Source organism: Myotis brandtii, unplaced genomic scaffold (assembly GCF_000412655.1).
Source record: "Myotis brandtii unplaced genomic scaffold, ASM41265v1 scaffold536, whole genome shotgun sequence".
In the NCBI taxonomy this organism is placed as follows: Eukaryota; Metazoa; Chordata; class Mammalia; order Chiroptera; family Vespertilionidae; genus Myotis; species Myotis brandtii.
Window position 1 is genome coordinate 420,719 of NW_005369967.1, and position 12,942 is coordinate 433,660.

The 12,942-nt window shown below is 48.1% G+C and overlaps 1 pseudogene; it reads left to right on the forward strand.

Moving 5' to 3' along the window:
- The first annotated feature begins 2,093 nt into the window (after positions 1-2,093).
- The window catches only part of LOC102245654, an 18,489-nt pseudogene continuing 7,640 nt past the window's right edge, over positions 2,094-12,942 (forward strand).

A 12,942-nucleotide genomic window follows, 5' to 3' on the forward strand; every position in this document is an offset into this window, starting at 1 on the left:
CAAGGTCATCGGCATCTGGTGGAAGAGACCAGACTACAATTCAGGTTTCCTGACTCAAGTCTAATTTTCTTTCTGCTACACCACATTGCCTCCAAAATAAGATAATGTCTATGAAATCATTTTGAAAACTGGAATCCATTATACAAGTATTGGGTGGGTAGAGGGAGCATGATAATGAGTTTCTTTCTTCAGAGACAGGCCTGAGGAACTCAAGTCTTTTTCCAAATGAAGTAAATTCATGTTACGTGAATCACACGTCAGATTTCTAAATAGGTTCCTGGGAATGGCCTCCAGCAAATGAGCATCAGAGAGGTCAAACCAATGCACTCTTCATTCAAGCACAGTATCTATACAGTATCCCCTCTTTTACCTTCCTTCTCACCCTCTCTATCTACCTCCCTCTAGTGTCCATTTTTAGTTATTGCAGACATGTCAATAGGCTTTATATACACTCATTACAAAATGTTATGTATTATTTATTAAAATTGTCTGGCCTATTTTTAAATATCAGCAGCTTTTATCAAGAGCAAGTTAGAATGTTTTTACATCAACAGGAATAATTGGCTAATATACAGACTTGGGTACTATTTTTAAAAGTTTAAAATAGTTTTATGATTAGAATGAGGACATATTTAAAGTTTGGTTATTAAATTGTTATTAATAGATTGAATCATATAAAAATCCTTATAATTAATTTAAATGTTTTAATTATAAGGAAACACTAATTTTTCAAGGTAGAAGGACAATTAAATTAAATAACATGATTTATTAAAAGCATTAATTATTACTTTAACTACTTGGAATCCTGAGAATTACTAAATATTATTGCAAATGACTTGAGGGAGTAAAATTTTATTTTGGTGCTATTAATAGATTAATTCACTAAATTATTACAGTAATGGTAAATAATTTTTTATTAGTCTTATGTTGCCCTCTATGATATATACATGTCCCAAAATGCATACACACCTTAATTATAAAGGCAGTGCTATTATAAAGGCAGTGCTATTAAAATACATTTCATTTTCAAAATTGAGCTATCAGTCCTCATTCATTATAATTTCTTATTTTTTCCTTGAAAGAAGCTTGTCCAAGATTTCAGTTTTCTAACCTGACCCCTTGTTAGTGTGTGAAATGTTGGCAAGAACGCTCACAACGCACTGGAAGGAAGTTCTTTGGTAGTCTGGCCTACAGGCTCTGGATCCAGTAAGACAAATAGGTTGCTAACAAAGTCTATAAATCCAGACCCCATTTCCTGACTTTAAAAAAGTCCATGCAAAAGTCTGAGTGATGTTTACAAATAAGAGCCTATGTCCCGCCATGCGCCCAGCTCCTGTCAGTCTGTGACAAATCGGCCGTGTGCAGGTGAGAAGTGGGCCTGGGGCCCCTCTCCTGCCATCGGCACTCCAGCAGGCAGGCAGGCCCGGTGTCTGACGGGGAGGCCCCGGAGGAGGGTGGGCTGACCGCTGGCCAACTGCACACGCAGGGCTGTTGCCACAGAACAGGAGACGCTCTGGATCAAATCTGACTGCACAGAGCGAGGGAATCGAGCTGTTAACAGGCTGAGTGTACAGTACAAGGAACAGGAAATGCGGGTCAGAAACTACGGAGTCGCAGCTGATGGGGCAGGGAGATGGCATTCAGGCACCCAACCTGGCAGAGAAGGCCTGTGGACCCCTGGGGAGGCTGCACCCGAGTGTCTGCTGTACACTGACGACCCCCACGCAGCGCACGGTTCTGGAGGAGTGCAATCTCCTGAAATGGAGCCAGTGCGGGCAGCCAGGCAGGGCCGTGCGGGGCAGAGCGGGGCTCTCGGGCGGAAATGGTCACGGGAGGATGAGGCAGCGCCAGCCGGAGACCTGCGCACACTGGGCTCGGCTGGGTATCTGTCCGGGCACCTCGGATGAGAAATCAGCCTGCGGGGACTTTTCTCTCTCCCTTGACCAACACGAGAAGAGAGGAAGGGCTGAACTAGTGGTAGAAGCAGGTGCCTTTGCTGGGAGCCTTTTAAAAAGACACAGATGTGTGGTGGTTACTGGTGTCACCTGGGATTTACTGCCATAGATGGGTCAGGTGTAAAAAGAAGGTTGTTCATGGACGCTGAAGAGCTGAGAAAACATTGGGTAAGCCCTGAGCTGCTCAGCATGGGTTGTGCTGTCCATCCTAAGATACTGAATGACTGAAATCTCTGGTCAGCCAGTGTCTTCCCTGGGCTGCCTCTGAGGGGCCCTAAAAATATCTTTGGGGGGCTTGGGGATGGCTTTAGATTCACCCTCCACTCCCCTCAGCACATGGTGTTCCAGGAAACAGGTTGGCAAGAAGGTCCAGGCTGAGAATTGCTGTGCAGGAGATACCTGGTTCAGAGGAATGTTGTGATTTTGCAGGTCCAGTATTTTAGCCGTAAGCGTCTTTGCCAGAGACAACTTTGCCACAAGCAGTTTCGCCACCTAACTAATTGGCCACGGGCAATTTTGCCTAAAAAGGACAAAAGCATGACTTTATTGCAAAAAGATTTGAATACATTTAAAGTGTGTGTAGATTCATAGCAATCCTGCTCAAATAACTGAGTTTATTTGGGGGCTGTACTTAAGCACTTGTGGTTGAAGTCTCCCGTTACAGTATTCTGCGTTGTTTTTGCGTGTTGATGCGTTTCCTTGTTCAGCATCACACCTTTTCTTTTTCGCTAAAATTCCTTCCTTCATTAAGAGAGAGATCGGTTTCCAAATGCTAAGATGTGTGGTTGTAACAGCTTTGGATTACGTTGCGGAAGCCCCTACACTGTTTGCTCTTGGCGTGCTGTCACATGGCCATTGATAAATGACCCTAAGGTCTCTGGGAAATGTGGACTAAGATTTATATCATATAAAAATGGAAGCACTTCATCAATGGAGAAATGAAACCAAACTGTCAACCAGTTATTTTATCTTTTTTTACAGCAATTGATTCATCGATGGAGAAATGAAAGCAAATAAGAAAAACCCCAACCTGTTATTTTATATTTTTTATGGCAGTCAATTCGTCAATGGAAAAATGAAACCAACCAACCAACCAAAGAAAAACCCAAACTGTCAACAGTTATTTTATTTATTTATTTATTTTTTACAGCAAGTGCTTGTGGCAACGCTGTCTGCGGCAAAGGTGCTACAGCAAAGGTGCCCAGAACTGTGATTTTGGAGTCAAGTAGATAATCTCATCTCCTTTGCATGAAGGGCGTGGCCCCTGGGGCAACCCTAAAGCAGAGAGGGACGTCAAGGCTCGGCCAGTTCACTGTGCAAGTCCTTGGCAGGGCAATCAATCCATCCAGCTGAGCAAACTGTTGACTTATAGCACCAAACCAAGCAAGTCGGGCCTTAATAGACTGATGCTGGTTGGCTGCTTCCTCTCTTGAACTTGGTTCTGTTCACAAAATACTGATTTAAGGCACTTTTGATTTTCCAAACTCCTCTCAAACCTTCATGAGGAGGGGGTATAACCTTGGCTTTAAGCAGCAAAGGCAAAGGGAACGAGGTGAGAGGCAGTGAGGATTTACTTCCAGGCCCCAGATAGTGTCCTCTTGGGGTGGGTGTTTCTAGAATACACCAGTGGCCTGGGGCTTTACAGATAGAGGCCTGCATCAGCTAGGGGTGTCCGAGGAGTAGAAGGCGTGGTTCTTGCCCTCCTGGAGCATGTAGTCAACTAACAAATCAACATCAAACCATATCAGAAATATCTAGAAATGTTTCCTTTTTTTAAAAAAATTTTTGTTTTATTGCTTAAAGTATTACAACGAGTATTACATATGTCTCCTTTTTTTTTCCCCTTGACCTTCCCCCGGCCTCACCTACCCCCCAGTGTCTCGTGTCCATTGGTTATGCTTATATGCATGCATACAAGTCCTTCAGTTGATCTCTAACCCCCCACCTCCTGCCCCCCAACCCTACCCGGCCTTCCTGCTGTAGTTTGACAGTCTGTTCAATGCTGCTCTGCCTCTGTATCTATTTTTGTTAATCAGTTTATAATGGTGTTTATTATCTATAAACTAGAGGCCCAGTGCACAAAAATTTGTGCACTCGGGGGGGTCCCTCAGCCCGGCCTATGCCCTCTTGCAGTCTGGGATCCCTCGGAGCATGTCCATCTGCTGGCTTAGGCCCGCTCCCTGGGGGATTGGGCCCAAGCTGGCAGTCAGACATCCCTCTGGCAGCCCGGCAGCCCTCGGGGGATGTCCACTTACCAGCAGGGAGCAGACCGAAGCTGCAGTCGGACATCCTTAGTGCTGCTGAGGAGGCGGGAGAGGCTCCCGCCACCACCGCTATGCTGGCAGCCATCAGCCTGGCTTGTGGCTGAGCAGAGTCCCCCCTGTGGGAGCTCACTGACCACCAGGGGACAGCTCCTGCATTGAGCATCTGTCCCCTGGTGGTTTGTGTGTGTCATAGTGACCAGTGATTCCCAGTCTCTCTGCTGTTAGGGCCAATTTGCATCTTACCCTTGTATTATATAGTGTGAGTGAGATCATGTGGTATTTATCTTTCTCTGACTGGCTTATTTCACTTAGCATAATGCTCTCCAGTTCCATCCATGCTGTTGCAAATGGTAAGAATTCCTTCTTTTTTACAGCAGCATAGTATTCCATTGTGTAGATGTACCACAGTTTTCTAATCCATTCATCTGCTGATGGGCACTTAGGCTGTTTCCAAATCTTAGCTATGGTGAATTGTGTTTCCTTTAATTGGCGTAAGAGGGACTATGAATGACTGGCCTGGACAGTCCAGGAAGGACTGAGGGTGGGAAGAGGAGATGCCAGAAAGAGAAGTAGGCTCATCTGGGCTGGGCCTCTGGGATGGGGTGGTGGGAGGTTGACTTAGGTTTTTGTTTTGTTTTGTTTATCCTCATCCCAAGATATTTTTTCAATTGACTTTTCAGAGAGAGTGGAAGGGAGGGAGGGAGGGAAAGCAAATGAGAGAGAGAGAGAGAGAGAGAGAGAGAGAGAGAGGCATAAAAATGAGATTTGAACCACACATCAATTGGTTGTGTCCACCATGCGCCCACTACCGGGGCCAGGGATTGAATCTGCAACCCAGGTACATGCCCTTGACTGGGAATCAAACCCGTGAACCTTGGGTGTGCAGACTGACGCTCTAACCATTTAGAACACTGGTCAGGGCTTGGTTTAGGTTTTAGAAATGGAAAGAGAGGCTGGCAACATGGTAGCGCCCCTGGCGGTGATGCTTCTGAACAAACTGAGCCAAAAAAGTACAGGGCTGCCCTGAAGAAGGAGAAAGGAAAGAAATATCGGCAGGAACTCGCTCGATGGAGAGACTCAGGACTCTCACAGAAGACGGAGGAGGAAGCTTTTATTGAACAACAACAAGAGAAACTGTTGGAGATAGAGAGGCAACAATTACATGAGGAGTGGTGGCTGTGGGAGCAGAGGCACAAGAAGAATTCAGAATAAAAATGGAAATGGAAGAGGCAGCTAGAAAACAGCAGGAAGAACAGGAAAGTTAAAAGGAGAATGAGAATGGTAGAGAAAGAGAGAGAAGAAGAGGAGCCAAAGCTACAGGAAGAAAGAGAGAGAAGGCTGGCGTGGGCTGAAAATAAGCTGGAAAATTTGAGCAAAACCCAGAACCACCCACAGACTGATGAGTGATGGAGAAAGGTGGAGCTAACGGTCCATTCTACAGTAAAATGGGAGCTGGCAGACTTGGAGCTAGGTGTTCATGTAAACACAGTTTCCCAACATCAAACCCCACCCTCCTATCAGAAGCATGTTTCAGTGTTTGAATGGAAATGGAGCAGTGCTGAAGGGATGACTGTGACCCAGGCGCCAGCCTGGAGGGCGGAGAGGAGGAGACCTACCCTCGAAGACGTGCTCCCCGAGGTCCAGAACTTGGGGAAGGTGATCCAGTTCAAGATCAGCTGCAATGGAAACCTGTTCTGAGGGGCAAGGTATATGTTCAGTACCGATTGGAAGAAGAATGACTAGTGGCCCGTTCTCTGTTTAACGGGTGATGATATGCAGGACAGCAGCTCGTGCGAATTTCCTGCCCCGTGACCCCATGGAGAATGGCAAAGTGTGATTTGTATGAAATACAGCAACGCCCAAGAGCTTCCATATGGAGGTTGTTTCATAGATGGTGGAGGGGAGGTAATGTGTCATGCAAGCATAGGCGTGGCTATCTCCTGGGCATTTGCGATTTCTGGCTATCAACCTGAGCTGCAAATGCCAGGAAAACTCCCTGGAGACTAGGCAGCCCTGCTGTCCGATGCAAAAGCCTCTTGGGATGGGAGAGGGGTAAATACCTCTCATTCTTTGACTCCCACGGAAGCAAAGCCAGTGCAAATTAAGTCTCAGTAGGTTATTCTGCACTTACCTATTTGCACTTGGGGTTGGTAAAATGGTTTCTACCTGCATCTACCTAGCCATACAGAGGCAGAGATACTTGGGAGAGAAGAGATCAGGGTTCTGAGAGTGCCCTTGTTGTTAGTCTCATTCCCTTATCACCACACACGTGTACACACACACACACACACGCACACACGTGCAAAGATAGAAAGCTAGATCTCTAGATCTGAGAGTATGGGCTGACTTCAACCAGAAAATGACAACAGGTCCCCTGAGAGGAAATCTGTCAAGGGCAGGAGTTGAGGCTTTACTGGCTGAGCCTTGGGAACTGTGGCATGTTCTGTGGTGGGTTAGCAGGTGGTCCACAATATGTTAGCTGGCATGTGGTGAAGAAAACCCCGTCCACAATGATGGGTTGGAGTGGCCCTGTTCAGCGACTAGAGTGTGTCACAGGTTACATGGCCACAGATGTGGGAGTGGAAGGAGCTATGCCCTGAGCCTTAAATAGTATTTTATGCAGCCTGAAGGCAGTGGTAGAATCTAGGCTGGAGCTAGGCAGCTGGGCGAGCCCTGTTTCAGTAAGCGTGACCTTGAACACTGCTCCTGTCTCCACAGGCCCTTCCCTGTCTTGCTGGGCAGGGGGTGGTGCCTGAGTAACTGAATCCCCAAAGAAGAGCTGATAGGGGCAGCCTCAAGGGGCCCTTCTGGGGTTTTGGCTCCCTAGCAGGCTGCAGCAGGGTGAGGGACTCTAAAAAACCAGGCAAAGACTGGGGATCCTTGTAGGAAATTGTGTGGAGGTTGAAACTGCTGGGCTTTGAGACGCTCATACAATTGCTTATTTGCAATTGTTGCCTTTAAATACCAAGTAGATCTGGTACATTCTCAGTGTCACTGAGTTATCAACAGCTCCTCACCACCCTGGAGAAGGCACACGGGACTGTAGCATGTTCTAACAGCTCATGACGCTTGTATCTCCAGGGGGCTTCCTCCTAAATTACAGGCTGTCATCTGAAGTATGTGGGATATTTGGTATTGGACTTAGCTGGTGATACATGTCATGTGTTAATTGAGCCTGGGGAGTAAAAGAAAATAGATCTAAATACAAACATGGGGGAAAGGCTTCCCAACATGAAACTGATGAGTATGAACTGCTTACCAATAACTTCCAACAAGTTGTTAAGCTGGTTGCAATAATTCATTTAAGAACATAAAGTCAGCTTTCTCTGAATTTGTATTGCCCATATTTGCTGCTGTCATCCTCAGTCACAGCTGTCAATCACTTTGAAAGCCAAGATGTAAGAACCTGTTCAGGGCCTCTCTGATCTCTCCCTGGAGGACAATTGCTCCTTCTAGAGTGTTCTCTGAGGCTGTGCTAGGACTGGTGTTAAAATGGTCCTGAAATGAAGTTCTGCCCCTTCCCTTGGGAGAGACTATTCCATGGCTAGAGCTTATCACAAAGACAAGTTCCCCTTGATATTCTTTTCCAACTTTCTGTTCTAAATGGCATCCTGGCAATCATTAATCACAATGAATAGCAAGTTATAATTAATAGAGGCCTAAATCATTCAAGTGGAAGATTACTCTTTTGAATTCTTGTATATTTCTTGGAAGATGTCCTTGAGTTAATTATTTAGTATTTGGGATTTTTTTTTCCTTTTAGCCACAGTCTTGTTTCCAGAAAGAACAAATTGGTCACAGTACTGTGGGGGAAGAGGAGATTATGTATAATGTATGCAGGAGACAGATGTTAAAAATAAAAACAGGGCTCTGGGGGGTTTGCTGCTCCCCCTGCTGGCTTTTTAGAACAAAAAGGAAAGCTGCCTGGGCTCCCAGCGAGGGCAGATCACAAGGATGCTTCTAGGGCACCAATGAAATACAACCCAAGAGAGATTGGACCATTGTCAGGTTCCCTTCAATGTGGGACACAGCGGGTGAGGAGAAGAGGAGGTTTTCAAGCATATGGGAGGGTTTGGCGGCTGCAGGTTCCTTGAGGCCCGCCATTTAGTACACTGGGGGTCCTATCTTTTAGATGGAGCCATCCTGTGCCCCCAGGAATAAAAAACCACATCCACGTTGGGAACATGGGACATCAAGAGCTAAACTGGAATATGGAGGCAACCATTCATCAGTGAGACATGTAAGAGTGCAAATTAGAACCATACAGCTACAGGGTCGCTGGTTCTGTGCCCGAGGGGGAGGGGCAGGAAGTGTGGAAGCTTCCAGAGTCTCCACACTGGCCTCCCCGATCCCTGACCTGCTGGCATCGCCTTGGCAACTCAGACAGCTTGGGATCATGTTCCCAGGTACAATTGATATTGATGTCCTACATTATCTTGTTGGTCTCATTCGTGCCACTTGTTTTTAAAAGGGACACAGCTGTGTACTTATTCTCTAGACTCAGCAACTACTGGGTTACAAAGCTCCAGAGAGGAGTCCTAATGCATCCGGCTCCCGGCAGTTTTCAGCATCACTCTGGCGTTGGGTTACAATGCCTGGGTCCCATTCCTGCTGACCTCGCTTCACCCTGCTGGCCTTGGGGAAGCCCGATTCACAGGCTCTTCATTGTGAAGGGTTCTGATGGAGAAATGGAGCAGCTTGGGTATTCAGACTGGAACCTGCACTATGCAAGAGTGGGGAAGGAATGGTGCTTAAGACAAGTTCTAACATTCATTCATTCATTCACTCCTTCACTCCCTCATCAGGCATTAACATAATTAGAAATGCAATTTCCTGCAAAGTTCATGTGGCTTTTAAAGACAATTATTTCACAGCACTCAATCTTTCCACATTGAAATACATTGTTAGCAAAGATGCCCCACTTCTCCTGCCACCCCCCCCCCATAGCCATACATAATTTTAACGTGGCTTTGCAGCTTTCTCCTTGAGAGAAGGAATCTCTCTCTCTTGTGTAGCATCTGGGCTGGTCGTGTGACTTGCTTCCACCAGTAGAAGGTGGCAGAAATGAGGGCATGCCAGTCCAGAGCCTGGGCCTCAAGAAGCCTTGACCACTTCTGCTCTCTCTTCAAAACCTTGTCACCTTGACAAGAAGCCCAGGTGGTGACAAGAAGCCCTCTGCATGCAGCCCAGCTGCCCCAGCTTGAGGACATCCTAGATAATCTTACAGCCTGCTGACCTCCAGACTTAGGTGAGAGCCCCGCAAAGGGGAGGAGAGCTGCCTGCTCCACCTACAGCTCATGTCAATGTGTGAGCCCAGTGGAGGCCAGATTTCCCAGCCTACCTGTAGGCTTGGAACCAATAATCAGTGTTTACTATTTTAAGCTACTAGGTTTCAGTATGATTTGTTACACAGCAATTGCTAAGACACACACGCATACACAGCAGGAATAGTTTATATATACATCAACACTTCAGTTGGCAAATAGAACCAAGACCCAAATTTCCCATCAAGTATTCCAAATGCATTCTTAGCAATGAGCAGACAAGGCAGATTCTGTCCACCAAGCCTGGAAGAATTGATTGTTACTAGGAATTTCAAAGATGCTCATCAGCCAAGGCCATGGGAGGTAAAGACAGTTGTGGCATGATTCCTGAGAAACCAATCCACTTTGGATAGCCCAAACAGGGCTGGTTCCAACAGTGGCCAGACTTCCAGAAGGGTGGGGAGTTGCTATGACAACCAGCACACTCTCATTGTGCGCCTATTGCTGTTTTTTAGGGCAGGCATCCATCAGACACACCTTCCGTCCTGTTGGCAGCCTCTCCCCCCACCCCACTGCCCACCTCTGTGGTCTGCAGACCTGTTCATATAGCACAGGGAGCCACCTAAGACTCAGGGTTTGCAGACCCCGTGGAGAGGAGCTGGGTCTCCAGTGCTTCAGGACCAGGAGGCCTGCCAAGCGGACTTGGAGCTGCAGGTGGGCTGGCTCCTACTTTTGCACAGGAGCTTCTTGCAGCTCAGGGCAGGTGAAGGGGCTCAGGAAAGCACCGCAAGAGAGGCTGGCCATGTCCTCACAGAGGGGACGCTCTCGTTCCGGCTCTTGCTGCTGGACTGTGCTCTAACACAGGCCTAGGCGGAAAGGAAGCAGGGCCCGACAATTTGGGAGCTGCAAGGTTGCTGCCTTCTCCAAACTCTGCTGCAGCCTTCTTTTCTCTCCCCTAGGTCTGGAATTCACCATTAGGGTCACAAGTTGGCCTTTTATAATAATCACAGTGCATGTATTATCTCATTTGTATTTTTCTCACCCATGTGAGACAGGTGATATTATTCCCACTTTTGAGGAGGACATGGAGGGATAGGTACGTTGACTAAGCTGCTTGAGGTCCTGCTTTCTGTGACAGAACTGGGATTTGAACCCAGGTTGCCCGGTTTGAAGGGCGCAGCTATCACCCACTGTGCCACAACCGCTCAGACAATCAAGGGGGCGGGGCTGCCTTCGAAGGCCGGCCGTGAGCCATAGCCAGCCAGAAGAAGCGGGGCAGAGAGCTACACGAAGTCGTTTAAGTCAATGTCACCTCGTAGTGAAAGGAGATGAGGCACCTGAAATGTTCAGGATCAGGGTGGGAGCACAGGTGCTCTTGTTCAGTTCCCACAGCACCTTGCACGCCTCATTCTCCTAGGTGTCATGTCCTAACCCCATTGGTGACTTTCTGGCCTCCTGTGAGAGCCCTGTGAACTTCTAGAGATGAGGGCTTATGGTGGGGGCACTCAATGACTGTGGGTCCACACGCCTGGGTCAGGGGAGGCCTGGCCGAGGGGCTGGGAGGGGCTGCCTTCGAAGGACGGCCGGCCGTGAGCTATAGCCAGCCAGAAGGAGCCGGGCAGAGAGCTACACGAAGTCGTTTAAGTCAATGTCACCTCGTAGTGAAAGGAGATGAGGCCCCTGAAATGTTCAGGATCAGGGTGGGAGCACAGGGTGGTTCGGACACCAGTCAGGTGCTCTTGTTCAGCTCCCACAGCACCTTGCATGCCTCATTCTCCCAGGTGTCATGTCCTAACCCCATTGGTGACTTTCTGGCCTCCTGTGAGAGCCCTGTGAACTTCTAGAGATGAGGGCTTATGGTGGGGGCACTCAATGACTGTGGGTCCACACGCCTGGGTCAGGGGAGGCCTGGCCGAGGGGCTGGCATGTCAGGCAAGGTAGGTCCGGTTTTGCCTAAAATGGCACCCAGCCTGGCTGGCTGGCTGAGTACCCCCCACTCTTAAGGATAATGCAAGGTCTCTAAGAAGAAGACAGTTCACTCTCGAGGAGTTCAGAGTAAGGGGAGACCTCTTTGGGTGGCAGCACAGAGAGAAGGCCATGTAGAGGTGGGGCTTCGGTCTGGTCCTTGAGAGCAAGAGGGCATCATTATCCATCCCTTGCAACCAACCTACCACCATCTGGTAGAGAGGCCTGCTGGCTAGGGCGCTGTGGACGAGAGTGTGAGAGAGACTCGCTGCTGGTACAAGTTTCTCTGCCTTCAAAGAAATGTTCAGAACAGAGGGCTCGCCATGTGGCTGTGGTGCCAAGAAATGGAGATATCATAGCTATTTCTGCCGATGGAGGTGGGCCAGGTAGGAAGGCTCCTTGTGTGCTGAAGCAGTGGGAGGGGGCACTGGGGCATTCCCCAAAGGCTGGCAGTGCTGGGACGGGGCAACCCCAGAGCGAGGTGTGGAGCAGGGATTCCTCCACCTGGTTCTCGGCCCGCCTGCCTCAGGTTCCCATGGAGGGCTTGTTAGACACACAAATCCCTGGATCCCCCAAATCTCCTGCCTCGGAATGAAGGGGGCTGGGCCTTGTTTACCAGTGTCTCCTGGAGATGCTGCCAGCACACTAAACTGGAGAACCGCTGCCTGGAATAGACCTGACCCAGCCCTGCCAGGCAGCAGGCAGCCTTGCATGCAGGCTCCAAGGCCAGGTGGGCAAGCACAGTGCTCCTTCAGTCTTTTATTTTTTAAATATATTTGTGTTGATTTTCGAGAGGAAGGGAGAGGATAAGAGAAATAGAAGCATCAATGATGAGAAAGAATCATTGATTGGCTTCCTCCTGCATGCCCCATATTGGCGACTGAGCCCGGGAATGTACCCTGCCTGGGAATTGAACCGTGACCTCCTGGTTTATAGGTCAATATATTTGTGTTGATTTTCGAGAGGAAGGGAGAGGATAAGAGAAATAGAAGCATCCATGATGAGAGAGAATCATTGATTGGCTGCCTCCTACATGCCCCATATTGGCGACTGAGCCCACAGCCCGGGAATGTACCCTGACTGGGAATTGAACCGTGACCTCCTGGTTTATAGGTCAGCGTTCAATCACTGAGCCACGCCAGCTGGGCACTCCCTTGGTCTTTATAGTGGCCCTGTTCTCCACACATTCCCTCTGCTACACAATTGGCTTCCAAACATATCTGCACACCAGAATTGCATAGGAAGATTTTTCTGAAATATTGATTTTAAGCCACCATCCTTAACCAGCTAAACTAGGGTCTCAGAGGGTGGGGGCCAGGTATCTCCATGTGGACTTCGGTGCTCAATCAAGTGAGGGGGCCACTGGGCTCTGCCTTCTCTGGGTCACACACAGGTGACACCAACAGGTGACCTATCTTTAAATCAATGTTCAAAGGCCATAGTCCATCACAATTATTTCAGTGTATTTATTCAAGGTCTGAATTTTTTTCTTTT